At 57.6% G+C, this 26344-nt stretch overlaps 1 long non-coding RNA gene, 9 other non-coding genes and 2 pseudogenes across 10 annotated transcripts; all 12 read right to left on the bottom strand.

The window, feature by feature from the left end:
• Nucleotides 1-222: 222 nt before the first annotated feature.
• LOC131406662 (small nucleolar RNA SNORD116) lies at nucleotides 223-304 on the bottom strand (annotated as a pseudogene).
• Nucleotides 305-513: 209 nt separating this feature from the next.
• LOC131406353 (uncharacterized) lies at nucleotides 514-5293 on the bottom strand. Its single transcript, XR_009220099.1, has 3 exons — nucleotides 4900-5293; nucleotides 1328-1450; nucleotides 514-638 (listed from the first exon to the last, which is right to left on the bottom strand). It is a non-coding gene; the product is annotated as an uncharacterized LOC131406353 (long non-coding RNA).
• LOC131406661 (small nucleolar RNA SNORD116) lies at nucleotides 1020-1100 on the bottom strand (annotated as a pseudogene).
• LOC131406605 (small nucleolar RNA SNORD116) lies at nucleotides 4559-4651 on the bottom strand. Its single transcript, XR_009220240.1, has one exon. It is a non-coding gene; the product is annotated as a small nucleolar RNA SNORD116 (small nucleolar RNA).
• A 1968-nt stretch (nucleotides 5294-7261) lies between the features above and the next one.
• LOC131406553 (small nucleolar RNA SNORD116) lies at nucleotides 7262-7355 on the bottom strand. The gene has a single exon (XR_009220193.1). It is a non-coding gene; the product is annotated as a small nucleolar RNA SNORD116 (small nucleolar RNA).
• A 2599-nt stretch (nucleotides 7356-9954) lies between these two features.
• Nucleotides 9955-10047, bottom strand: LOC131406606 (small nucleolar RNA SNORD116). Its single transcript, XR_009220241.1, has one exon. It is a non-coding gene; the product is annotated as a small nucleolar RNA SNORD116 (small nucleolar RNA).
• A 2610-nt stretch (nucleotides 10048-12657) lies between these two features.
• LOC131406554 (small nucleolar RNA SNORD116) lies at nucleotides 12658-12751 on the bottom strand. Its single transcript, XR_009220194.1, has one exon. It is a non-coding gene; the product is annotated as a small nucleolar RNA SNORD116 (small nucleolar RNA).
• Nucleotides 12752-15350: 2599 nt separating this feature from the next.
• Nucleotides 15351-15443, bottom strand: LOC131406608 (small nucleolar RNA SNORD116). The gene has a single exon (XR_009220243.1). It is a non-coding gene; the product is annotated as a small nucleolar RNA SNORD116 (small nucleolar RNA).
• Nucleotides 15444-18053: 2610 nt separating this feature from the next.
• On the bottom strand, nucleotides 18054-18147 carry LOC131406555 (small nucleolar RNA SNORD116). Its single transcript, XR_009220195.1, has one exon. It is a non-coding gene; the product is annotated as a small nucleolar RNA SNORD116 (small nucleolar RNA).
• Nucleotides 18148-20746: 2599 nt separating this feature from the next.
• Nucleotides 20747-20839, bottom strand: LOC131406609 (small nucleolar RNA SNORD116). Its single transcript, XR_009220244.1, has one exon. It is a non-coding gene; the product is annotated as a small nucleolar RNA SNORD116 (small nucleolar RNA).
• A 2610-nt stretch (nucleotides 20840-23449) lies between these two features.
• Nucleotides 23450-23543, bottom strand: LOC131406556 (small nucleolar RNA SNORD116). The gene has a single exon (XR_009220196.1). It is a non-coding gene; the product is annotated as a small nucleolar RNA SNORD116 (small nucleolar RNA).
• Nucleotides 23544-26142: 2599 nt separating this feature from the next.
• LOC131406610 (small nucleolar RNA SNORD116) lies at nucleotides 26143-26235 on the bottom strand. Its single transcript, XR_009220245.1, has one exon. It is a non-coding gene; the product is annotated as a small nucleolar RNA SNORD116 (small nucleolar RNA).
• Between the last annotated feature and the right edge of the window lie 109 nt (nucleotides 26236-26344).

The raw sequence follows: 26344 nt of genomic DNA on the forward strand, positions 1-26344 counted from the left end.
CCAGGGTCTGTTTACTACAAGGGTATTTATTTTGCCAAGTAAGCACTCAAAGAGTTTCCATCTTATCTCAAAACTGTAGAAGTATAGACCTCTGCCTAATTCATTTCATCAAATGCATACAAGTACGTTAGCTTTCAAGTACAGCAGTCCTTGTTGGTACCACAAATCTGAACAAATTGCACTCTCCATCCATATATTTTGCTTAGGGTGGGTGTCTGTGCTGGACTTCAGTTTCACAGAAGTGATTAGGTCACTCATTTTGTTCAGATTTTCTGAGATCAATTATTGTAGTCATCGTCGATCCAGGCACAATTATAAAAAGGGGTACTTTAAACCTCAGTTAAGCAACAGACCAAGCACTCAGGAGTGCATCACCCTTGGACACAATGACCCACCCTATTCAGTCGTGAAGACCAGACAACACATTCAATTCCCAAGGCTCCATGTTTGAATAGCATTTTCCGACATTTATTTTTATTGGACTATTACATTATCTCTAAGAGAAATGTCAGTATTTTCAGGACAAAATGCTTACTGATTTGAGAATGGACCTCAATGATAAGAAAGCAGACTTATTCTCAATACTGTCATTCAGTCACATCTCTTTCATACGAAACCCAATACGTGATCCATGCTACCTGTGAGAATAAAGTAAAATGTGGAAAGATGAAAAGTAAATGTGCCCATTGGTCTGCCAGGCACAAGAAAGCAGGGTTCAATAATGCACCCCCAAGTTAAATAACCTAATGTATTGCTCTCCTAAGATGTTTCCGATGTTATTCCAACAATATTCATTGTATTAGTCTCTAGTCTGCATCAGAGCAAATATTGTCAAATATTTTCTGCCAAGCAAATTAAATGTGAAACCAGACAATCAGATAATTATAGACAACTATAAAATTCATTTCCTCTAATTTATGCAATCAGGTTGACTTTTAAATACTGTAGTCCTTGTTGGTACTACTACTTGACCAATTGAACTCTCTCCATATTTTTTGCATACCATGGTCCCTTGTGCTGGACTTCAGCTCACAGAAGTGATTTTGTCACTCATTTTTTCATATTCCAACGAGATCCATTTTTGAAGTCATCATTGATCCAGGCACATTTGTAAAAGGGACCTTGATCTTGAGATATGTGGCAGACACTGAGCGCTCAGGATTCTGACACTGTCAGACACAGTGACCCACAGTTTCCAATCATGGAGACCAATCATCACAGTCAATAACTCAGCCTCACAGTTGACTAGCATGGTCAGAGTCTTACTGTCATTGAGTGTTACAATGTCCTAAGTGGAATGTCAGTCTTCTCAAGACAAAATGCTTACCAGTGTGAAAATTCCCACTGGACAGTGAATTTTAGATGCCAGAATTAGTCTCCATCATTTTACTTGTCAAGGTGAAAAAAAAAAATTCTTTCATATGAAAACCAGTGCTGATTCTATGTTGAACTGTAAAAATAGAGCAAAAATGAGCCAAGATTTGTAACACAGACATTTACTGATCAACTAGCCTAGGGATCCCTACACTGCAGGCATTCTCACTTGCACAGCCTCAAAGTTTTCCAGACTGGAGAATCTCCTTCTGCACCTGAAAAGGCTATCAACTGGGTGACATAGGTCAGGTTACCTCAAGTTATTGAGCTGCCTGAACTAACAGGAACTCTTCATTTCTGTATTTTGGATTCTCTCTTCCCCCAATTAGATGCATAGGCATCCTGGACTAGGAAAAACATTCTGACACCTTTGGGGGCACTAGTAGGAGCTACATGAAGGCCCATCAAAACTAGTGACCGAAACAGCACCATATAACAACTCTGACAATTAGACTGCCATTGAAATCACAGCCTACAAAAGTAGGACAAGACATTTGTATTAAACCTAAACGGGGTGCATGAGTGCTAAAAGAAAAATTTTGAATAGAATTCAGGTACGTCTAACCCAATAGCAAAAACTGTCAATGGTGAAATAAGAAATAACCTATCAAACAAGAAACAGGAAAATCATGAATAGAATGAGAAGATAAAATCAAAAGAAACCAACAAGAGATTAAACAAATGATGTTGTTATCTGAGAAGGATTTAAAAATAGTATGATAAAAATGTTTACAGTGTAACTACAAAGTATCTTAAAACAAATGGAAAAAGTAAAGAATCTCAGGTAAGTAATAAAAATTGTAAAAAAAAACAAAAAAATGAAAAAAACCAGAAAACTTTACAATAGATATAATAATCTCACTGGATAGGCTCATTAGATCGGACATAACAATTAAGCTATTAAGTGAACTTAGCATGGATCAATTGATTTTCTCTAATCTTAAAACAAGAGAAAATAGTCTAAAAAGAAGAAAAAGTAAATATCTGTATGTGATAAGGAGAAGTTAAGATTTCTGTATATTAAATAAGTCATTTGAAAAAGTATAATAATCTAATGAAAGTCAAACATAGAAAAGTAAAGTAGTAGTATAAATATACGGAAGTATAATTTCACTATCAAATAAAAAATATTCAGCTTTGAAGCTCCAGTAAACAAATGGGCATATGGAAAACAAATGAGAACATAGCAACGTTCAATTCCATTATGACTTTTTTGGAAAAATTTGCCAAAGGAAAAAAAAAGCAGAAGAGGATGCATGTGTGTATGAAGGCAGCTATGTATGGGTGTAATTCATCAATTTAAAAAGGACTTGCTATATAAAGCTTCCTGGATTGACACTGGGTAATCACACTTCTGAAGAACAATGACTAAAATCAGAAGGATGTGAACTGGAACAATGTGCAGGTACCTAAATAACGTAGATATGCCTTAATAAAACCCACTACCTACCGTGGGAACTAATCTACTCTTTCCATATATACTTCCTCACAACAGATTTGAAAAAAGGTGGACACATATTCTCTGGAAGGATTCACAAGGAAACTGTACTTGGTTGAAAGACAACAGCTACCAGATCATGAGGTCACCACTATCAAAAGGGGTTTCTCAGGGACACTGACCAAAGCGCAGATGTCCACATGAACGGGACCACTGAAATTCACAAGCACACTCCTTCGTCTTCCTCAAAGCCAAGACAAAATCTTTTCATTTGGAAAACAGAAAATCTTAACAGGATGGGAAACGTTCCAAGGCCAAGACTTGTAGGGCAAAATGCTTACTGGAAGTAGGTCACTTCCCATTGGATCATGCATTTTTCCAAGCAGGGTCCTTCAACACCGTTACGTCAGAGAAAAATTTGAATCACAATTCAATCTGGACCAAAGTGCCATTGATGGAGGTGCAACGTGAGAACACAAAAGATAGCCTGAAATGCGGAACACTGCAGGAGTTCTAACACCAGAGGGCATAATTGCCATAGACCAGAGGGTCTTTGCATGGGAGCACTGTCTTGCAGTCAAAGGGCAGTTGAGCCCTTGCTTGTCCTTGGATCCCCACATTTATCCAACAAAAGAAGAATGATTTAGCCAGAGAAAAGAGCAGGAAGAATTACAAAATGATTCAAATAAGAGACTTTCATGTCCCTAATACGAGAGTCTTTGACATGGCAACGGACCCCATAGTTACCATGCAGACCTCAGAGAAAATTCAACCTTAGGGAAAGTGTATGTGGGCTGGGAAAAGAAACAAATCTGGACAACCTGAGAAAACATACACTTCTTGAAAATCGGAGAAAAGAGGACAGAGACGAGAAAAGAACACTGGCCCCACAAATTTCCTGTGGATGTCCTCAGGGCACTTGGAAGAGAACAATTGAAAGCAAGAACTCAGCAAGTAGGACTCCAACTACAGCCAAGGTCATGCACACCAGCACAGCATAACAAAACATGAAGAATTCCGTGGCATGCACCAATTGGGAGTCCCCCACAGGGCAAAACACACCGGGGGAAAGATGATGACAGCATCAAGAAAACAAGAGACAACACATCTTACGATGCAATCATATTATGACAGGTCAGATCAATGTCTTTTCCATTCTATACAACAAGTAAGACACCACATTGCATTGATGTCAGCTCTGGGTTCATACTACCATCCATCACTGGCCACAACTGTGTGGACAGGGTCAGGAAGGGAAATAGGAGAGCTGCCAACCACAGAACTGCAACCAAATACCTCAGTCAGGACCCACAAATCCAGGGGCGAATCAAGCATACTCACTAAGCGCAAAAGGCAAGTTCAGGTACTGCTACAAGCCTGTGCAAAACAGGGGCTCTGACCAGAAACCAGGGAAGAGTCTGCCGTTCGCCTTCGAGACACAGACCCCCGGGGCTACGTCTCAAGCCAGAACCTGGCCAACACATACTCCCTGCCGGGAACTCCCTGGGCCTGTGGCAACGCCACCCTCTCCGACTCTACAACTGGGATGCCACCGGGCCGCCACGCCAGCAGCGGCTGGCCATTCGACCAAGCCCCTCCGATTCGTGAACGCCCAACTAAAGCGGTCAAACTACTGATGCAAAGACGGGAGACCCTAGGATGCTGACGCCCTGGTGGTGGCTGCACGAGCGTGATCAACGAGAAGCTGTCCCTCACTCCTGTCAACCTTGGGGAAGACAAGGTGCTGGACCTCAGTTTCGATGAGAACGACGGTAGTGAGTTCTCACTCATTGTGTTCAGATTTCCAAGGAATGCATTTGAGGGAGTCATCATCGATCCGAGCACCTTCTGGGCAGCTGGAAGTTGTCACAAGGGAGGCTGGGTGGCGCAGCGGGTGAGCCCATCACCTCAGAGGCCGCCAGCAGCCTGGAGAATCCAGGATCCAAGCCAACGAGCAAGGGGAACTCTCCATCCACCCTTAGAGCGTGACCCCGCATGCCCCTGGGGACACGCGGACAAGAAGCCTCCAAGGCCGCTCCACGAATCCTAAAGCCAACGGCATCAGCTGGGTGCAAAGGAATTCTTACCGTCCTAAGCGATCCACGGGGCCGGCGCGCACCGTAAGCCACGCCTCTTCCGGGATTCCCTCGCATCTCCGCTCAACGGAGGACAGGCAGCTCTTCTCTTCCTGGTCGACGGCAAGCTTTGCACGGAGATTCCACCTGAGAAGTGCAGACAAATCACATGGCTGCTTGAGAAACGTAGCCAGGGTCTTAGGGAACAAGATCCAGGCCAAGGATTCCCCCGGGGCAAGCCCTGCATCTTCCTGCCCTCTACCTCTTTCCCTCAGCCACGACGGAAGGCGTGTGTGTGTGACACCACCAGGGCGGGACGGTGTGCAGCTAGGTGCGTGTGCGTGTCTTCGGGTGCGGAGGCCGAAGCCCCTGAAAAGGCTCGTCTTCCGCACAGACCCCCTGGCCTCAAGCCCTGCCACACGACGGCGGAGGACCGGTGACTTCCCAAGAAACGACGCCAACTTTGACCCCTACTGGTCAGGCGGCTGACCTCTAGGGAAGGCTGCTCCACTAGGCCCCAGACTCCCTCTGTCACAGCCACTCCTTCTGACCAACGGAAAACGAGACGCTAGCAGGCACACGCTCCGCCCGATTGCGGATGCTAAGGCTAGCTGGACCTTGGGTCCCCGCAAGCCGCCCCACGTGAACCGCACTTGAGGCGAACGCAGTGGCCACCGCCGTAACTAAACCGCCGACTCGAGGGCCTCCACCACGGGGACACGGGCTATAGGGAAGAAGCAGCCCATCTCAATCTGGAGTGGCCCCGCCACTTCAGGCCAGGTACCTCTTCGACCTAACTAATACGAAATGCCCACCGCGGGCCAGCAGGAAACCCGCCGGGAGGTGGAGGTCTACGGCCACCATGACCCACGCTAAAACCCGACTGAACCTCGAGCAAATTCCCATCCAGGGCCCTGGCATTTCCACAGCCGGCCGCTCTTTGGAACCTGGCCTTCCGGGAATCGGTCAACACACGGCTGCCCCGTCCAAAGCAGCACCCCCGGGCCTTCAAAACAAGTCCCCCAAGAGGTGCCTGGAACACTACACACACATCGGGGAGAAGTGAGCCTCAGGGAGGTCAGCCATGCAGGAATTTTGACTTTGCCTAACTCGACCCACCAGCTTCAACCGTTGACGCCTTCTTCGACACCTCTTACACCACAAACGACCTCCCATGGCTCAAAGGCTGGCTTCACCCAGGAAGACGAGAGCAAGACTTAAACTAGGACACGCACTCCACGCAAGGAGACGTGGACGTTTCCCAAGCTACACGTCTCTCCGGGGCAGTGCGCCTCGGGTCACAGCAACAGCCCCCGTCTCTGGCACGCCCACGGGCTTCCACAGATACGGCTAAAGTCCTCCGAGGGGGAATGATCCAACTGTGCCAGGAAAAGTGGACCAGCCTGGAGGTACACTTTCTCCTTGCAAACTCCGTGCCCAAGATCAGAGGGCAGAGGATCAGAGACAACGTTCGCCTAAGGACTCCATGAGCAGCGGTGGCCGGCCCGCAGTCCCGAGCCAGTGGCCCTCTTCAAGGGACCAGGAAGGGAACCATTTGGCGCCACCACTCTGGAACAGACATGCCACCCACCACAAGGGTCACCTACCACAGTGCATACACACGGGCCCGCAAGCCTTCTCTGGTACGCACCAAGTGGCAGCCCCGTCAGAGCCAGGAGACATCCCTGACAAGCCCATGACGGCACTTGGAACACAACGAGACAGTCCGTCCCCTGGAAGCCCATGGCATCACACTAGGACCTGTCCTCTCTGTGCCCTTCCCCCCACCGTACAAGCCATCAGCCGGCACAGTGTCTTGACACAAGCGTGAGGTGCACAGCACAGTCCACCTTTGGGCGCCTTTGTGAGGATCGGGCGAGTGGGTCACGCAGAGGAACTCCACCTGCAGGACCGCAGCCTTAGCCTGAACTCTGCCGCCTGCCCCAAACCCCGACGGACGCTCCGGTTGCCTCACCAAGCCAAAAGGCAGTGAAGGGGTAATGGCTCCCTGTCTGGCCTGGGCCTCTAATCAGAAACCACGGGGACTTCTGCTGTTCAGCTCTGAGACGCAGACCCCCGAGGGGTTTCGTCTGAAGCGGGAACCAGGCCCACGCAGACACAACGCCGTGAGCTCACGGGGCCTACGCCAGCGCCGACACCTAACCCTAGGATGCGAGCTGGCAGCCACGCCGTGCGAGAGCCAGGCCATTCACCCAGGACCTCCGATTGACGGACGCCCAACGAATGCGGAGAAGGGAACGAGCCCCAAGGCGAGAGGCTCTCACACGCTGACGCCCTGGGCTGGTGTTTGGACGAGTGTGACCAAGGGGAAGCTGTCCCTCACTCCTGCCGTCCCTGGGGAAGACAACGTGCTGGACCTCAGTTTCGATGAGAACGACGGTAGTGAGTTCTCACTCATTTTGTTCAGATTTTCCAAGGAATGCATATGAGGGAGTCATCATCGATCCGAGCACATTCTGGGAACCTGGAACAAGTCAGAGGACAGGCTGGCCGGCTCAGCGGGTGAGCCCATCGCCTCCGAGTCCGCCAGCAGCCTGGAGAATCCAGAGCCAAGCCACCGAGCGAGAGGAACAGTCGATCCACCCTTAGAGCACGAGCCCGCATGCCACTGGGGACACGCGGACAGACAGCCTCTAAGGCAGGTCCACGAGAGCCCAGGGCCAAAGGCAGAACTGGCGACAACGTAAGGCTTACCGTCCTGAGCCACCCACGGGCACCGTGCGCATCCTGGGCCACACTACTTCCGCCGTTCCCTCGCACCTCGGCTCATCAAAGGACACGAAGGTCTTCTCTCTCTGTGGCCGGCAGCGAGCTTCGCACGGCACTTGCCCCTGACAAGGGTAGAGACATCACACGCCTGCTTGAGAAACGTACCCAGGGGGTCAGATAACAAGATCCAGGCCAGAGTTTCCCCCGGGGTCACCTGCCATCTGCTTGTCCTCTACCTCTATCCCTTACGGGTGACCGAAGGCGTGTGTGACACCACGAGTGGAGGCAGGTATGCAGGACTGGGCGTGCGCGCGTGCGCCCGTGCGTGTGTGTTCGTGTGCGGAGACCTCGGCACCTGAAAAAGCATGCCGTCCGCACAGACGCCTGGCCTCGTGCCCCACCACCCGATGCAGGAGACCGGTGACTTCCAAAGCGGGAACGCCAACTTTGACCTCTGGAGGCTGCTCAAATTGGCCACGAGCTCCCTCTCTGAGAACCACTCCTTCTGAGCAAAGGGCACCGAGAAGCTACAGACAGCCTCGCGCCGACCGTGGATGTGATGTCAACGTGGACATCGTGTCCCCACGAGCCGCCTCAGGTGAACCGCACGTGACGGAAATGCGGCTGCCAGCAGAGCAAAATGACTGACAGGAAAGCTGGCCGCACGGGGACACGGGCAGCAGAACACAAGCAGCCCGTCTTCAACTGAAGTGGCCAAACGACTTCAGACCGGGCTCCGGTTTGGCCTCACTAAGCCCAAAGGCCCTCAGCGGGCCGGCAGGAGACCCCACTGGAACGGGTGGTCTTCAGCCACCACGACCCAGGGTAAAACCCGACTCAAACCACAGCAAATTCCCGCCCGGGCACCTGGCACCTGGCATTTCCACAGCCAGCGGGTTGCCGGCTGGCCTGCTGGCCTTCTAGGAAACGTTCAAGCCCCTGCCTGCCTGCTCCAAACAAGCAGCATCCTCACGCCTGCAAAACAAGTCCCCCTCGTTGGAGCCCCCAACACTGCGGCTGCACGAGGGCCAGGGAGCCTCACGCGGGACGGCCCTAAGGGAATTCTGACTGTGCATGAGTCGACCCCATCCCATTCAACCTCTGACCCCTTCCCTTTGGCCCCCTGACACCACAGACGATCTCACAGAGAGGACAAACGCTTCCTCCACGAAGACAAGACAAACAAGCAAACGAGGACACAGCTCCCACACAAGGAGACGTGGTCCTCCTCCACGCTAGACGTCTGTCCCCGGGGCAGGGCGCCTAGGATCGCAGCACTCTCGGTCTCGGCCACGCCCACAGGCTTCCACAAAGGAATCCCAACCCCTGCCAGGAGGATGTCAGCCACCCGGCCCAGGAAAAGCAAACTCTCCTGGAGTAACGCTTTCACCTTGGAAGCTCCGTGCCCGAGGGGGCAAAGGGGCAGACAGAACGTTCGCCTAAGCAATGTGGAGCAGAGGTGGCTGGCGGGCAGTCGTGGGCCTCTCGATCTCTTCAAGGCACCAGGAAGAGAACCACTGAGCGCCACTCCTCAGGAAGTGAGATGCCACCTACCGTAAAGGTCCTCTACCTCAGCGCATCCTCACGGACCCCGAAGCCTTCCCTGGCAGGCACCAGGCGGCAGCCCCCTTAGGGCCCAACGGCACCCCTGGCAAGCCCACGGCAGAGGCTGGAACACAACCAGGCGGTACAGCCTATGGAAGCCCGTGGAATCACGCTACGACCGGTCCTCTCCGTGCCCTACCCTCCCTGTCCACCGCGTCAGCCACCACAGTGTCTTGATCTCAGTGCTGGGTCCACATCGCAGCCGATCTTGGGCCCCCTTTGTGTCGACCGGGTGACGAGGTGCAATACAAGAGCTGCCAACGGCAGCACTGGGGCCTAGTTCCTCGGACCCCGCCCCCAAACCCACGGGCCGATCAAACCTCCTCACCGAGCAGCAAGGCAAGAACAGCTACTGCTACTTGCCTGGCCGAAACAGGGGCTCCGACCAGAAACCAGGGAAGAGTCTGCCGTTCGCCTTCGAGACACAGACCCCCGGGGCTACGTCTCAAGCCAGAACCTGGCCAACACATACTCCCTGCCGGGAACTCCCTGGGCCTGTGGCAACGCCACCCTCTCCGACTCTACAACTGGGATGCCACCGGGCCGCCACGCCAGCAGCGGCTGGCCATTCGACCAAGCCCCTCCGATTCGTGAACGCCCAACTAAAGCGGTCAAACTACTGATGCAAAGACGGGAGACCCTAGGACGCTGACGCCCTGGTGGTGGCTGCACGAGCGTGATCAACGAGAAGCTGTCCCTCACTCCTGTCAACCTTGGGGAAGACAAGGTGCTGGACCTCAGTTTCGATGAGAACGACGGTAGTGAGTTCTCACTCATTGTGTTCAGATTTCCAAGGAATGCATTTGAGGGAGTCATCATCGATCCGAGCACCTTCTGGGCAGCTGGAAGTTGTCACAAGGGAGGCTGGGTGGCGCAGCGGGTGAGCCCATCACCTCAGAGGCCGCCAGCAGCCTGGAGAATCCAGGATCCAAGCCAACGAGCAAGGGGAACTCTCCATCCACCCTTAGAGCGTGACCCCGCATGCCCCTGGGGACACGCGGACAAGAAGCCTCCAAGGCCGCTCCACGAATCCTAAAGCCAACGGCATCAGCTGGGCGCAAAGGAATTCTTACCGTCCTAAGCGATCCACGGGGCCGGCGCGCACCGTAAGCCACGCCTCTTCCGGGATTCCCTCGCATCTCCGCTCAACGGAGGACAGGCAGCTCTTCTCTTCCTGGTCGACGGCAAGCTTTGCACGGAGATTCCACCTGAGAAGTGCAGACAAATCACATGGCTGCTTGAGAAACGTAGCCAGGGTCTTAGGGAACAAGATCCAGGCCAAGGATTCCCCCGGGGCAAGCCCTGCATCTTCCTGCCCTCTACCTCTTTCCCTCAGCCACGACGGAAGGCGTGTGTGTGTGACACCACCAGGGCGGGACGGTGTGCAGCTAGGTGCGTGTGCGTGTCTTCGGGTGCGGAGGCCGAAGCCCCTGAAAAGGCTCGTCTTCCGCACAGACCCCCTGGCCTCAAGCCCTGCCACACGACGGCGGAGGACCGGTGACTTCCCAAGAAACGACGCCAACTTTGACCCCTACTGGTCAGGCGGCTGACCTCTAGGGAAGGCTGCTCCACTAGGCCCCAGACTCCCTCTGTCACAGCCACTCCTTCTGACCAACGGAAAACGAGACGCTAGCAGGCACACGCTCCGCCCGATTGCGGATGCTAAGGCTAGCTGGACCTTGGGTCCCCGCAAGCCGCCCCACGTGAACCGCACTTGAGGCGAACGCAGTGGCCACCGCCGTAACTAAACCGCCGACTCGAGGGCCTCCACCACGGGGACACGGGCTATAGGGAAGAAGCAGCCCATCTCAATCTGGAGTGGCCCCGCCACTTCAGGCCAGGTACCTCTTCGACCTAACTAATACGAAATGCCCACCGCGGGCCAGCAGGAAACCCGCCGGGAGGTGGAGGTCTACGGCCACCATGACCCACGCTAAAACCCGACTGAACCTCGAGCAAATTCCCATCCAGGGCCCTGGCATTTCCACAGCCGGCCGCTCTTTGGAACCTGGCCTTCCGGGAATCGGTCAACACACGGCTGCCCCGTCCAAAGCAGCACCCCCGGGCCTTCAAAACAAGTCCCCCAAGAGGTGCCTGGAACACTACACACACATCGGGGAGAAGTGAGCCTCAGGGAGGTCAGCCATGCAGGAATTTTGACTTTGCCTAACTCGACCCACCAGCTTCAACCGTTGACGCCTTCTTCGACACCTCTTACACCACAAACGACCTCCCATGGCTCAAAGGCTGGCTTCACCCAGGAAGACGAGAGCAAGACTTAAACTAGGACACGCACTCCACGCAAGGAGACGTGGACGTTTCCCAAGCTACACGTCTCTCCGGGGCAGTGCGCCTCGGGTCACAGCAACAGCCCCCGTCTCTGGCACGCCCACGGGCTTCCACAGATACGGCTAAAGTCCTCCGAGGGGGAATGATCCAACTGTGCCAGGAAAAGTGGACCAGCCTGGAGGTACACTTTCTCCTTGCAAACTCCGTGCCCAAGATCAGAGGGCAGAGGATCAGAGACAACGTTCGCCTAAGGACTCCATGAGCAGCGGTGGCTGGCCCGCAGTCCCGAGCCAGTGGCCCTCTTCAAGGGACCAGGAAGGGAACCATTTGGCGCCACCACTCTGGAACAGACATGCCACCCACCACAAGGGTCACCTACCACAGTGCATACACACGGGCCCGCAAGCCTTCTCTGGTACGCACCAAGTGGCAGCCCCGTCAGAGCCAGGAGACATCCCTGACAAGCCCATGACGGCACTTGGAACACAACGAGACAGTCCGTCCCCTGGAAGCCCATGGCATCACACTAGGACCTGTCCTCTCTGTGCCCTTCCCCCCACCGTACAAGCCATCAGCCGGCACAGTGTCTTGACACAAGCGTGAGGTGCACAGCACAGTCCACCTTTGGGCGCCTTTGTGAGGATCGGGCGAGTGGGTCACGCAGAGGAACTCCACCTGCAGGACCGCAGCCTTAGCCTGAACTCTGCCGCCTGCCCCAAACCCCGACGGACGCTCCGGTTGCCTCACCAAGCCAAAAGGCAGTGAAGGGGTAATGGCTCCCTGTCTGGCCTGGGCCTCTAATCAGAAACCACGGGGACTTCTGCTGTTCAGCTCTGAGACGCAGACCCCCGAGGGGTTTCGTCTGAAGCGGGAACCAGGCCCACGCAGACACAACGCCGTGAGCTCACGGGGCCTACGCCAGCGCCGACACCTAACCCTAGGATGCGAGCTGGCAGCCACGCCGTGCGAGAGCCAGGCCATTCACCCAGGACCTCCGATTGACGGACGCCCAACGAATGCGGAGAAGGGAACGAGCCCCAAGGCGAGAGGCTCTCACACGCTGACGCCCTGGGCTGGTGTTTGGACGAGTGTGACCAAGGGGAAGCTGTCCCTCACTCCTGCCGTCCCTGGGGAAGACAACGTGCTGGACCTCAGTTTCGATGAGAACGACGGTAGTGAGTTCTCACTCATTTTGTTCAGATTTTCCAAGGAATGCATATGAGGGAGTCATCATCGATCCGAGCACATTCTGGGAACCTGGAACAAGTCAGAGGACAGGCTGGCCGGCTCAGCGGGTGAGCCCATCGCCTCCGAGTCCGCCAGCAGCCTGGAGAATCCAGAGCCAAGCCACCGAGCGAGAGGAACAGTCGATCCACCCTTAGAGCACGAGCCCGCATGCCACTGGGGACACGCGGACAGACAGCCTCTAAGGCAGGTCCACGAGAGCCCAGGGCCAAAGGCAGAACTGGCGACAACGTAAGGCTTACCGTCCTGAGCCACCCACGGGCACCGTGCGCATCCTGGGCCACACTACTTCCGCCGTTCCCTCGCACCTCGGCTCATCAAAGGACACGAAGGTCTTCTCTCTCTGTGGCCGGCAGCGAGCTTCGCACGGCACTTGCCCCTGACAAGGGTAGAGACATCACACGCCTGCTTGAGAAACGTACCCAGGGGGTCAGATAACAAGATCCAGGCCAGAGTTTCCCCCGGGGTCACCTGCCATCTGCTTGTCCTCTACCTCTATCCCTTACGGGTGACCGAAGGCGTGTGTGACACCACGAGTGGAGGCAGGTATGCAGGACTGGGCGTGCGCGCGTGCGCCCGTGCGTGTGTGTTCGTGTGCGGAGACCTCGGCACCTGAAAAAGCATGCCGTCCGCACAGACGCCTGGCCTCGTGCCCCACCACCCGATGCAGGAGACCGGTGACTTCCAAAGCGGGAACGCCAACTTTGACCTCTGGAGGCTGCTCAAATTGGCCACGAGCTCCCTCTCTGAGAACCACTCCTTCTGAGCAAAGGGCACCGAGAAGCTACAGACAGCCTCGCGCCGACCGTGGATGTGATGTCAACGTGGACATCGTGTCCCCACGAGCCGCCTCAGGTGAACCGCACGTGACGGAAATGCGGCTGCCAGCAGAGCAAAATGACTGACAGGAAAGCTGGCCGCACGGGGACACGGGCAGCAGAACACAAGCAGCCCGTCTTCAACTGAAGTGGCCAAACGACTTCAGACCGGGCTCCGGTTTGGCCTCACTAAGCCCAAAGGCCCTCAGCGGGCCGGCAGGAGACCCCACTGGAACGGGTGGTCTTCAGCCACCACGACCCAGGGTAAAACCCGACTCAAACCACAGCAAATTCCCGCCCGGGCACCTGGCACCTGGCATTTCCACAGCCAGCGGGTTGCCGGCTGGCCTGCTGGCCTTCTAGGAAACGTTCAAGCCCCTGCCTGCCTGCTCCAAACAAGCAGCATCCTCACGCCTGCAAAACAAGTCCCCCTCGTTGGAGCCCCCAACACTGCGGCTGCACGAGGGCCAGGGAGCCTCACGCGGGACGGCCCTAAGGGAATTCTGACTGTGCATGAGTCGACCCCATCCCATTCAACCTCTGACCCCTTCCCTTTGGCCCCCTGACACCACAGACGATCTCACAGAGAGGACAAACGCTTCCTCCACGAAGACAAGACAAACAAGCAAACGAGGACACAGCTCCCACACAAGGAGACGTGGTCCTCCTCCACGCTAGACGTCTGTCCCCGGGGCAGGGCGCCTAGGATCGCAGCACTCTCGGTCTCGGCCACGCCCACAGGCTTCCACAAAGGAATCCCAACCCCTGCCAGGAGGATGTCAGCCACCCGGCCCAGGAAAAGCAAACTCTCCTGGAGTAACGCTTTCACCTTGGAAGCTCCGTGCCCGAGGGGGCAAAGGGGCAGACAGAACGTTCGCCTAAGCAATGTGGAGCAGAGGTGGCTGGCGGGCAGTCGTGGGCCTCTCGATCTCTTCAAGGCACCAGGAAGAGAACCACTGAGCGCCACTCCTCAGGAAGTGAGATGCCACCTACCGTAAAGGTCCTCTACCTCAGCGCATCCTCACGGACCCCGAAGCCTTCCCTGGCAGGCACCAGGCGGCAGCCCCCTTAGGGCCCAACGGCACCCCTGGCAAGCCCACGGCAGAGGCTGGAACACAACCAGGCGGTACAGCCTATGGAAGCCCGTGGAATCACGCTACGACCGGTCCTCTCCGTGCCCTACCCTCCCTGTCCACCGCGTCAGCCACCACAGTGTCTTGATCTCAGTGCTGGGTCCACATCGCAGCCGATCTTGGGCCCCCTTTGTGTCGACCGGGTGACGAGGTGCAATACAAGAGCTGCCAACGGCAGCACTGGGGCCTAGTTCCTCGGACCCCGCCCCCAAACCCACGGGCCGATCAAACCTCCTCACCGAGCAGCAAGGCAAGAACAGCTACTGCTACTTGCCTGGCCGAAACAGGGGCTCCGACCAGAAACCAGGGAAGAGTCTGCCGTTCGCCTTCGAGACACAGACCCCCGGGGCTACGTCTCAAGCCAGAACCTGGCCAACACATACTCCCTGCCGGGAACTCCCTGGGCCTGTGGCAACGCCACCCTCTCCGACTCTACAACTGGGATGCCACCGGGCCGCCACGCCAGCAGCGGCTGGCCATTCGACCAAGCCCCTCCGATTCGTGAACGCCCAACTAAAGCGGTCAAACTACTGATGCAAAGACGGGAGACCCTAGGACGCTGACGCCCTGGTGGTGGCTGCACGAGCGTGATCAACGAGAAGCTGTCCCTCACTCCTGTCAACCTTGGGGAAGACAAGGTGCTGGACCTCAGTTTCGATGAGAACGACGGTAGTGAGTTCTCACTCATTGTGTTCAGATTTCCAAGGAATGCATTTGAGGGAGTCATCATCGATCCGAGCACCTTCTGGGCAGCTGGAAGTTGTCACAAGGGAGGCTGGGTGGCGCAGCGGGTGAGCCCATCACCTCAGAGGCCGCCAGCAGCCTGGAGAATCCAGGATCCAAGCCAACGAGCAAGGGGAACTCTCCATCCACCCTTAGAGCGTGACCCCGCATGCCCCTGGGGACACGCGGACAAGAAGCCTCCAAGGCCGCTCCACGAATCCTAAAGCCAACGGCATCAGCTGGGCGCAAAGGAATTCTTACCGTCCTAAGCGATCCACGGGGCCGGCGCGCACCGTAAGCCACGCCTCTTCCGGGATTCCCTCGCATCTCCGCTCAACGGAGGACAGGCAGCTCTTCTCTTCCTGGTCGACGGCAAGCTTTGCACGGAGATTCCACCTGAGAAGTGCAGACAAATCACATGGCTGCTTGAGAAACGTAGCCAGGGTCTTAGGGAACAAGATCCAGGCCAAGGATTCCCCCGGGGCAAGCCCTGCATCTTCCTGCCCTCTACCTCTTTCCCTCAGCCACGACGGAAGGCGTGTGTGTGTGACACCACCAGGGCGGGACGGTGTGCAGCTAGGTGCGTGTGCGTGTCTTCGGGTGCGGAGGCCGAAGCCCCTGAAAAGGCTCGTCTTCCGCACAGACCCCCTGGCCTCAAGCCCTGCCACACGACGGCGGAGGACCGGTGACTTCCCAAGAAACGACGCCAACTTTGACCCCTACTGGTCAGGCGGCTGACCTCTAGGGAAGGCTGCTCCACTAGGCCCCAGACTCCCTCTGTCACAGCCACTCCTTCTGACCAACGGAAAACGAGACGCTAGCAGGCACACGCTCCGCCCGATTGCGGATGCTAAGGCTAGCTGGACCTTGGGTCCCCGCAAGCCGCCCCACGTGAACCGCACTTGAGGCGAACGCAGTGGCCACCGCCGTAACTAAACCGCCGACTCGAGGGCCTCCACCACGGGGACACGGGCTATAGGGAAGAAGCAGCCCATCTCAATCTGGAGTGGCCCCGCCACTTCAGGCCAGGTACCTCTTCGACCTAACTAATACGAAATGCCCACCGCGGGCCAGCAGGAAACCCGCCGGGAGGTGGAGGTCTACGGCCACCATGACCCACGCTAAAACCCGACTGAACCTCGAGCAAATTCCCATCCAGGGCCCTGGCATTTCCACAGCCGGCCGCTCTTTGGAACCTGGCCTTCCGGGAATCGGTCAACACACGGCTGCCCCGTCCAAAGCAGCACCCCCGGGCCTTCAAAACAAGTCCCCCAAGAGGTGCCTGGAACACTACACACACATCGGGGAGAAGTGAGCCTCAGGGAGGTCAGCCATGCAGGAATTTTGACTTTGCCTAACTCGACCCACCAGCTTCAACCGTTGACGCCTTCTTCGACACCTCTTACACCACAAACGACCTCCCATGGCTCAAAGGCTGGCTTCACCCAGGAAGACGAGAGCAAGACTTAAACTAGGACACGCACTCCACGCAAGGAGACGTGGACGTTTCCCAAGCTACACGTCTCTCCGGGGCAGTGCGCCTCGGGTCACAGCAACAGCCCCCGTCTCTGGCACGCCCACGGGCTTCCACAGATACGGCTAAAGTCCTCCGAGGGGGAATGATCCAACTGTGCCAGGAAAAGTGGACCAGCCTGGAGGTACACTTTCTCCTTGCAAACTCCGTGCCCAAGATCAGAGGGCAGAGGATCAGAGACAACGTTCGCCTAAGGACTCCATGAGCAGCGGTGGCTGGCCCGCAGTCCCGAGCCAGTGGCCCTCTTCAAGGGACCAGGAAGGGAACCATTTGGCGCCACCACTCTGGAACAGACATGCCACCCACCACAAGGGTCACCTACCACAGTGCATACACACGGGCCCGCAAGCCTTCTCTGGTACGCACCAAGTGGCAGCCCCGTCAGAGCCAGGAGACATCCCTGACAAGCCCATGACGGCACTTGGAACACAACGAGACAGTCCGTCCCCTGGAAGCCCATGGCATCACACTAGGACCTGTCCTCTCTGTGCCCTTCCCCCCACCGTACAAGCCATCAGCCGGCACAGTGTCTTGACACAAGCGTGAGGTGCACAGCACAGTCCACCTTTGGGCGCCTTTGTGAGGATCGGGCGAGTGGGTCACGCAGAGGAACTCCACCTGCAGGACCGCAGCCTTAGCCTGAACTCTGCCGCCTGCCCCAAACCCCGACGGACGCTCCGGTTGCCTCACCAAGCCAAAAGGCAGTGAAGGGGTAATGGCTCCCTGTCTGGCCTGGGCCTCTAATCAGAAACCACGGGGACTTCTGCTGTTCAGCTCTGAGACGCAGACCCCCGAGGGGTTTCGTCTGAAGCGGGAACCAGGCCCACGCAGACACAACGCCGTGAGCTCACGGGGCCTACGCCAGCGCCGACACCTAACCCTAGGATGCGAGCTGGCAGCCACGCCGTGCGAGAGCCAGGCCATTCACCCAGGACCTCCGATTGACGGACGCCCAACGAATGCGGAGAAGGGAACGAGCCCCAAGGCGAGAGGCTCTCACACGCTGACGCCCTGGGCTGGTGTTTGGACGAGTGTGACCAAGGGGAAGCTGTCCCTCACTCCTGCCGTCCCTGGGGAAGACAACGTGCTGGACCTCAGTTTCGATGAGAACGACGGTAGTGAGTTCTCACTCATTTTGTTCAGATTTTCCAAGGAATGCATATGAGGGAGTCATCATCGATCCGAGCACATTCTGGGAACCTGGAACAAGTCAGAGGACAGGCTGGCCGGCTCAGCGGGTGAGCCCATCGCCTCCGAGTCCGCCAGCAGCCTGGAGAATCCAGAGCCAAGCCACCGAGCGAGAGGAACAGTCGATCCACCCTTAGAGCACGAGCCCGCATGCCACTGGGGACACGCGGACAGACAGCCTCTAAGGCAGGTCCACGAGAGCCCAGGGCCAAAGGCAGAACTGGCGACAACGTAAGGCTTACCGTCCTGAGCCACCCACGGGCACCGTGCGCATCCTGGGCCACACTACTTCCGCCGTTCCCTCGCACCTCGGCTCATCAAAGGACACGAAGGTCTTCTCTCTCTGTGGCCGGCAGCGAGCTTCGCACGGCACTTGCCCCTGACAAGGGTAGAGACATCACACGCCTGCTTGAGAAACGTACCCAGGGGGTCAGATAACAAGATCCAGGCCAGAGTTTCCCCCGGGGTCACCTGCCATCTGCTTGTCCTCTACCTCTATCCCTTACGGGTGACCGAAGGCGTGTGTGACACCACGAGTGGAGGCAGGTATGCAGGACTGGGCGTGCGCGCGTGCGCCCGTGCGTGTGTGTTCGTGTGCGGAGACCTCGGCACCTGAAAAAGCATGCCGTCCGCACAGACGCCTGGCCTCGTGCCCCACCACCCGATGCAGGAGACCGGTGACTTCCAAAGCGGGAACGCCAACTTTGACCTCTGGAGGCTGCTCAAATTGGCCACGAGCTCCCTCTCTGAGAACCACTCCTTCTGAGCAAAGGGCACCGAGAAGCTACAGACAGCCTCGCGCCGACCGTGGATGTGATGTCAACGTGGACATCGTGTCCCCACGAGCCGCCTCAGGTGAACCGCACGTGACGGAAATGCGGCTGCCAGCAGAGCAAAATGACTGACAGGAAAGCTGGCCGCACGGGGACACGGGCAGCAGAACACAAGCAGCCCGTCTTCAACTGAAGTGGCCAAACGACTTCAGACCGGGCTCCGGTTTGGCCTCACTAAGCCCAAAGGCCCTCAGCGGGCCGGCAGGAGACCCCACTGGAACGGGTGGTCTTCAGCCACCACGACCCAGGGTAAAACCCGACTCAAACCACAGCAAATTCCCGCCCGGGCACCTGGCACCTGGCATTTCCACAGCCAGCGGGTTGCCGGCTGGCCTGCTGGCCTTCTAGGAAACGTTCAAGCCCCTGCCTGCCTGCTCCAAACAAGCAGCATCCTCACGCCTGCAAAACAAGTCCCCCTCGTTGGAGCCCCCAACACTGCGGCTGCACGAGGGCCAGGGAGCCTCACGCGGGACGGCCCTAAGGGAATTCTGACCGTGCATGAGTCGACCCCATCCCATTCAACCTCTGACCCCTTCCCTTTGGCCCCCTGACACCACAGACGATCTCACAGAGAGGACAAACGCTTCCTCCACGAAGACAAGACAAACAAGCAAACGAGGACACAGCTCCCACACAAGGAGACGTGGTCCTCCTCCACGCTAGACGTCTGTCCCCGGGGCAGGGCGCCTAGGATCGCAGCACTCTCGGTCTCGGCCACGCCCACAGGCTTCCACAAAGGAATCCCAACCCCTGCCAGGAGGATGTCAGCCACCCGGCCCAGGAAAAGCAAACTCTCCTGGAGTAACGCTTTCACCTTGGAAGCTCCGTGCCCGAGGGGGCAAAGGGGCAGACAGAACGTTCGCCTAAGCAATGTGGAGCAGAGGTGGCTGGCGGGCAGTCGTGGGCCTCTCGATCTCTTCAAGGCACCAGGAAGAGAACCACTGAGCGCCACTCCTCAGGAAGTGAGATGCCACCTACCGTAAAGGTCCTCTACCTCAGCGCATCCTCACGGACCCCGAAGCCTTCCCTGGCAGGCACCAGGCGGCAGCCCCCTTAGGGCCCAACGGCACCCCTGGCAAGCCCACGGCAGAGGCTGGAACACAACCAGGCGGTACAGCCTATGGAAGCCCGTGGAATCACGCTACGACCGGTCCTCTCCGTGCCCTACCCTCCCTGTCCACCGCGTCAGCCACCACAGTGTCTTGATCTCAGTGCTGGGTCCACATCGCAGCCGATCTTGGGCCCCCTTTGTGTCGACCGGGTGACGAGGTGCAATACAAGAGCTGCCAACGGCAGCACTGGGGCCTAGTTCCTCGGACCCCGCCCCCAAACCCACGGGCCGATCAAACCTCCTCACCGAGCAGCAAGGCAAGAACAGCTACTGCTACTTGCCTGGCCGAAACAGGGGCTCCGACCAGAAACCAGGGAAGAGTCTGCCGTTCGCCTTCGAGACACAGACCCCCGGGGCTACGTCTCAAGCCAGAACCTGGCCAACACATACTCCCTGCCGGGAACTCCCTGGGCCTGTGGCAACGCCACCCTCTCCGACTCTACAACTGGGATGCCACCGGGCCGCCACGCCAGCAGCGGCTGGCCATTCGACCAAGCCCCTCCGATTCGTGAACGCCCAACTAAAGCGGTCAAACTACTGATGCAAAGACGGGAGACCCTAGGACGCTGACGCCCTGGTGGTGGCTGCACGAGCGTGATCAACGAGAAGCTGTCCCTCACTCCTGTCAACCTTGGGGAAGACAAGGTGCTGGACCTCAGTTTCGATGAGAACGACGGTAGTGAGTTCTCACTCATTGTGTTCAGATTTCCAAGGAATGCATTTGAGGGAGTCATCATCGATCCGAGCACCTTCTGGGCAGCTGGAAGTTGTCACAAGGGAGGCTGGGTGGCGCAGCGGGTGAGCCCATCACCTCAGAGGCCGCCAGCAGCCTGGAGAATCCAGGATCCAAGCCAACGAGCAAGGGGAACTCTCCATCCACCCTTAGAGCGTGACCCCGCATGCCCCTGGGGACACGCGGACAAGAAGCCTCCAAGGCCGCTCCACGAATCCTAAAGCCAACGGCATCAGCTGGGCGCAAAGGAATTCTTACCGTCCTAAGCGATCCACGGGGCCGGCGCGCACCGTAAGCCACGCCTCTTCCGGGATTCCCTCGCATCTCCGCTCAACGGAGGACAGGCAGCTCTTCTCTTCCTGGTCGACGGCAAGCTTTGCACGGAGATTCCACCTGAGAAGTGCAGACAAATCACATGGCTGCTTGAGAAACGTAGCCAGGGTCTTAGGGAACAAGATCCAGGCCAAGGATTCCCCCGGGGCAAGCCCTGCATCTTCCTGCCCTCTACCTCTTTCCCTCAGCCACGACGGAAGGCGTGTGTGTGTGACACCACCAGGGCGGGACGGTGTGCAGCTAGGTGCGTGTGCGTGTCTTCGGGTGCGGAGGCCGAAGCCCCTGAAAAGGCTCGTCTTCCGCACAGACCCCCTGGCCTCAAGCCCTGCCACACGACGGCGGAGGACCGGTGACTTCCCAAGAAACGACGCCAACTTTGACCCCTACTGGTCAGGCGGCTGACCTCTAGGGAAGGCTGCTCCACTAGGCCCCAGACTCCCTCTGTCACAGCCACTCCTTCTGACCAACGGAAAACGAGACGCTAGCAGGCACACGCTCCGCCCGATTGCGGATGCTAAGGCTAGCTGGACCTTGGGTCCCCGCAAGCCGCCCCACGTGAACCGCACTTGAGGCGAACGCAGTGGCCACCGCCGTAACTAAACCGCCGACTCGAGGGCCTCCACCACGGGGACACGGGCTATAGGGAAGAAGCAGCCCATCTCAATCTGGAGTGGCCCCGCCACTTCAGGCCAGGTACCTCTTCGACCTAACTAATACGAAATGCCCACCGCGGGCCAGCAGGAAACCCGCCGGGAGGTGGAGGTCTACGGCCACCATGACCCACGCTAAAACCCGACTGAACCTCGAGCAAATTCCCATCCAGGGCCCTGGCATTTCCACAGCCGGCCGCTCTTTGGAACCTGGCCTTCCGGGAATCGGTCAACACACGGCTGCCCCGTCCAAAGCAGCACCCCCGGGCCTTCAAAACAAGTCCCCCAAGAGGTGCCTGGAACACTACACACACATCGGGGAGAAGTGAGCCTCAGGGAGGTCAGCCATGCAGGAATTTTGACTTTGCCTAACTCGACCCACCAGCTTCAACCGTTGACGCCTTCTTCGACACCTCTTACACCACAAACGACCTCCCATGGCTCAAAGGCTGGCTTCACCCAGGAAGACGAGAGCAAGACTTAAACTAGGACACGCACTCCACGCAAGGAGACGTGGACGTTTCCCAAGCTACACGTCTCTCCGGGGCAGTGCGCCTCGGGTCACAGCAACAGCCCCCGTCTCTGGCACGCCCACGGGCTTCCACAGATACGGCTAAAGTCCTCCGAGGGGGAATGATCCAACTGTGCCAGGAAAAGTGGACCAGCCTGGAGGTACACTTTCTCCTTGCAAACTCCGTGCCCAAGATCAGAGGGCAGAGGATCAGAGACAACGTTCGCCTAAGGACTCCATGAGCAGCGGTGGCCGGCCCGCAGTCCCGAGCCAGTGGCCCTCTTCAAGGGACCAGGAAGGGAACCATTTGGCGCCACCACTCTGGAACAGACATGCCACCCACCACAAGGGTCACCTACCACAGTGCATACACACGGGCCCGCAAGCCTTCTCTGGTACGCACCAAGTGGCAGCCCCGTCAGAGCCAGGAGACATCCCTGACAAGCCCATGACGGCACTTGGAACACAACGAGACAGTCCGTCCCCTGGAAGCCCATGGCATCACACTAGGACCTGTCCTCTCTGTGCCCTTCCCCCCACCGTACAAGCCATCAGCCGGCACAGTGTCTTGACACAAGCGTGAGGTGCACAGCACAGTCCACCTTTGGGCGCCTTTGTGAGGATCGGGCGAGTGGGTCACGCAGAGGAACTCCACCTGCAGGACCGCAGCCTTAGCCTGAACTCTGCCGCCTGCCCCAAACCCCGACGGACGCTCCGGTTGCCTCACCAAGCCAAAAGGCAGTGAAGGGGTAATGGCTCCCTGTCTGGCCTGGGCCTCTAATCAGAAACCACGGGGACTTCTGCTGTTCAGCTCTGAGACGCAGACCCCCGAGGGGTTTCGTCTGAAGCGGGAACCAGGCCCACGCAGACACAACGCCGTGAGCTCACGGGGCCTACGCCAGCGCCGACACCTAACCCTAGGATGCGAGCTGGCAGCCACGCCGTGCGAGAGCCAGGCCATTCACCCAGGACCTCCGATTGACGGACGCCCAACGAATGCGGAGAAGGGAACGAGCCCCAAGGCGAGAGGCTCTCACACGCTGACGCCCTGGGCTGGTGTTTGGACGAGTGTGACCAAGGGGAAGCTGTCCCTCACTCCTGCCGTCCCTGGGGAAGACAACGTGCTGGACCTCAGTTTCGATGAGAACGACGGTAGTGAGTTCTCACTCATTTTGTTCAGATTTTCCAAGGAATGCATATGAGGGAGTCATCATCGATCCGAGCACATTCTGGGAACCTGGAACAAGTCAGAGGACAGGCTGGCCGGCTCAGCGGGTGAGCCCATCGCCTCCGAGTCCGCCAGCAGCCTGGAGAATCCAGAGCCAAGCCACCGAGCGAGAGGAACAGTCGATCCACCCTTAGAGCACGAGCCCGCATGCCACTGGGGACACGCGGACAGACAGCCTCTAAGGCAGGTCCACGAGAGCCCAGGGCCAAAGGCAGAACTGGCGACAACGTAAGGCTTACCGTCCTGAGCCACCCACGGGCACCGTGCGCATCCTGGGCCACACTACTTCCGCCGTTCCCTCGCACCTCGGCTCATCAAAGGACACGAAGGTCTTCTCTCTCTGTGGCCGGCAGCGAGCTTCGCACGGCACTTGCCCCTGACAAGGGTAGAGACATCACACGCCTGCTTGAGAAACGTACCCAGGGGGTCAGATAACAAGATCCAGGCCAGAGTTTCCCCCGGGGTCACCTGCCATCTGCTTGTCCTCTACCTCTATCCCTTACGGGTGACCGAAGGCGTGTGTGACACCACGAGTGGAGGCAGGTATGCAGGACTGGGCGTGCGCGCGTGCGCCCGTGCGTGTGTGTTCGTGTGCGGAGACCTCGGCACCTGAAAAAGCATGCCGTCCGCACAGACGCCTGGCCTCGTGCCCCACCACCCGATGCAGGAGACCGGTGACTTCCAAAGCGGGAACGCCAACTTTGACCTCTGGAGGCTGCTCAAATTGGCCACGAGCTCCCTCTCTGAGAACCACTCCTTCTGAGCAAAGGGCACCGAGAAGCTACAGACAGCCTCGCGCCGACCGTGGATGTGATGTCAACGTGGACATCGTGTCCCCACGAGCCGCCTCAGGTGAACCGCACGTGACGGAAATGCGGCTGCCAGCAGAGCAAAATGACTGACAGGAAAGCTGGCCGCACGGGGACACGGGCAGCAGAACACAAGCAGCCCGTCTTCAACTGAAGTGGCCAAACGACTTCAGACCGGGCTCCGGTTTGGCCTCACTAAGCCCAAAGGCCCTCAGCGGGCCGGCAGGAGACCCCACTGGAACGGGTGGTCTTCAGCCACCACGACCCAGGGTAAAACCCGACTCAAACCACAGCAAATTCCCGCCCGGGCACCTGGCACCTGGCATTTCCACAGCCAGCGGGTTGCCGGCTGGCCTGCTGGCCTTCTAGGAAACGTTCAAGCCCCTGCCTGCCTGCTCCAAACAAGCAGCATCCTCACGCCTGCAAAACAAGTCCCCCTCGTTGGAGCCCCCAACACTGCGGCTGCACGAGGGCCAGGGAGCCTCACGCGGGACGGCCCTAAGGGAATTCTGACTGTGCATGAGTCGACCCCATCCCATTCAACCTCTGACCCCTTCCCTTTGGCCCCCTGACACCACAGACGATCTCACAGAGAGGACAAACGCTTCCTCCACGAAGACAAGACAAACAAGCAAACGAGGACACAGCTCCCACACAAGGAGACGTGGTCCTCCTCCACGCTAGACGTCTGTCCCCGGGGCAGGGCGCCTAGGATCGCAGCACTCTCGGTCTCGGCCACGCCCACAGGCTTCCACAAAGGAATCCCAACCCCTGCCAGGAGGATGTCAGCCACCCGGCCCAGGAAAAGCAAACTCTCCTGGAGTAACGCTTTCACCTTGGAAGCTCCGTGCCCGAGGGGGCAAAGGGGCAGACAGAACGTTCGCCTAAGCAATGTGGAGCAGAGGTGGCTGGCGGGCAGTCGTGGGCCTCTCGATCTCTTCAAGGCACCAGGAAGAGAACCACTGAGCGCCACTCCTCAGGAAGTGAGATGCCACCTACCGTAAAGGTCCTCTACCTCAGCGCATCCTCACGGACCCCGAAGCCTTCCCTGGCAGGCACCAGGCGGCAGCCCCCTTAGGGCCCAACGGCACCCCTGGCAAGCCCACGGCAGAGGCTGGAACACAACCAGGCGGTACAGCCTATGGAAGCCCGTGGAATCACGCTACGACCGGTCCTCTCCGTGCCCTACCCTCCCTGTCCACCGCGTCAGCCACCACAGTGTCTTGATCTCAGTGCTGGGTCCACATCGCAGCCGATCTTGGGCCCCCTTTGTGTCGACCGGGTGACGAGGTGCAATACAAGAGCTGCCAACGGCAGCACTGGGGCCTAGTTCCTCGGACCCCGCCCCCAAACCCACGGGCCGATCAAACCTCCTCACCGAGCAGCAAGGCAAGAACAGCTACTGCTACTTGCCTGGCCGAAACAGGGGCTCCGACCAGAAACCAGGGAAGAGTCTGCCGTTCGCCTTCGAGACACAGACCCCCGGGGCTACGTCTCAAGCCAGAACCTGGCCAACACATACTCCCTGCCGGGAACTCCCTGGGCCTGTGGCAACGCCACCCTCTCCGACTCTACAACTGGGATGCCACCGGGCCGCCACGCCAGCAGCGGCTGGCCATTCGACCAAGCCCCTCCGATTCGTGAACGCCCAACTAAAGCGGTCAAACTACTGATGCAAAGACGGGAGACCCTAGGACGCTGACGCCCTGGTGGTGGCTGCACGAGCGTGATCAACGAGAAGCTGTCCCTCACTCCTGTCAACCTTGGGGAAGACAAGGTGCTGGACCTCAGTTTCGATGAGAACGACGGTAGTGAGTTCTCACTCATTGTGTTCAGATTTCCAAGGAATGCATTTGAGGGAGTCATCATCGATCCGAGCACCTTCTGGGCAGCTGGAAGTTGTCACAAGGGAGGCTGGGTGGCGCAGCGGGTGAGCCCATCACCTCAGAGGCCGCCAGCAGCCTGGAGAATCCAGGATCCAAGC

Source organism: Diceros bicornis, chromosome 5, assembly GCF_020826845.1.
Source record: "Diceros bicornis minor isolate mBicDic1 chromosome 5, mDicBic1.mat.cur, whole genome shotgun sequence".
Taxonomy (NCBI): domain Eukaryota; kingdom Metazoa; phylum Chordata; class Mammalia; order Perissodactyla; family Rhinocerotidae; genus Diceros; species Diceros bicornis.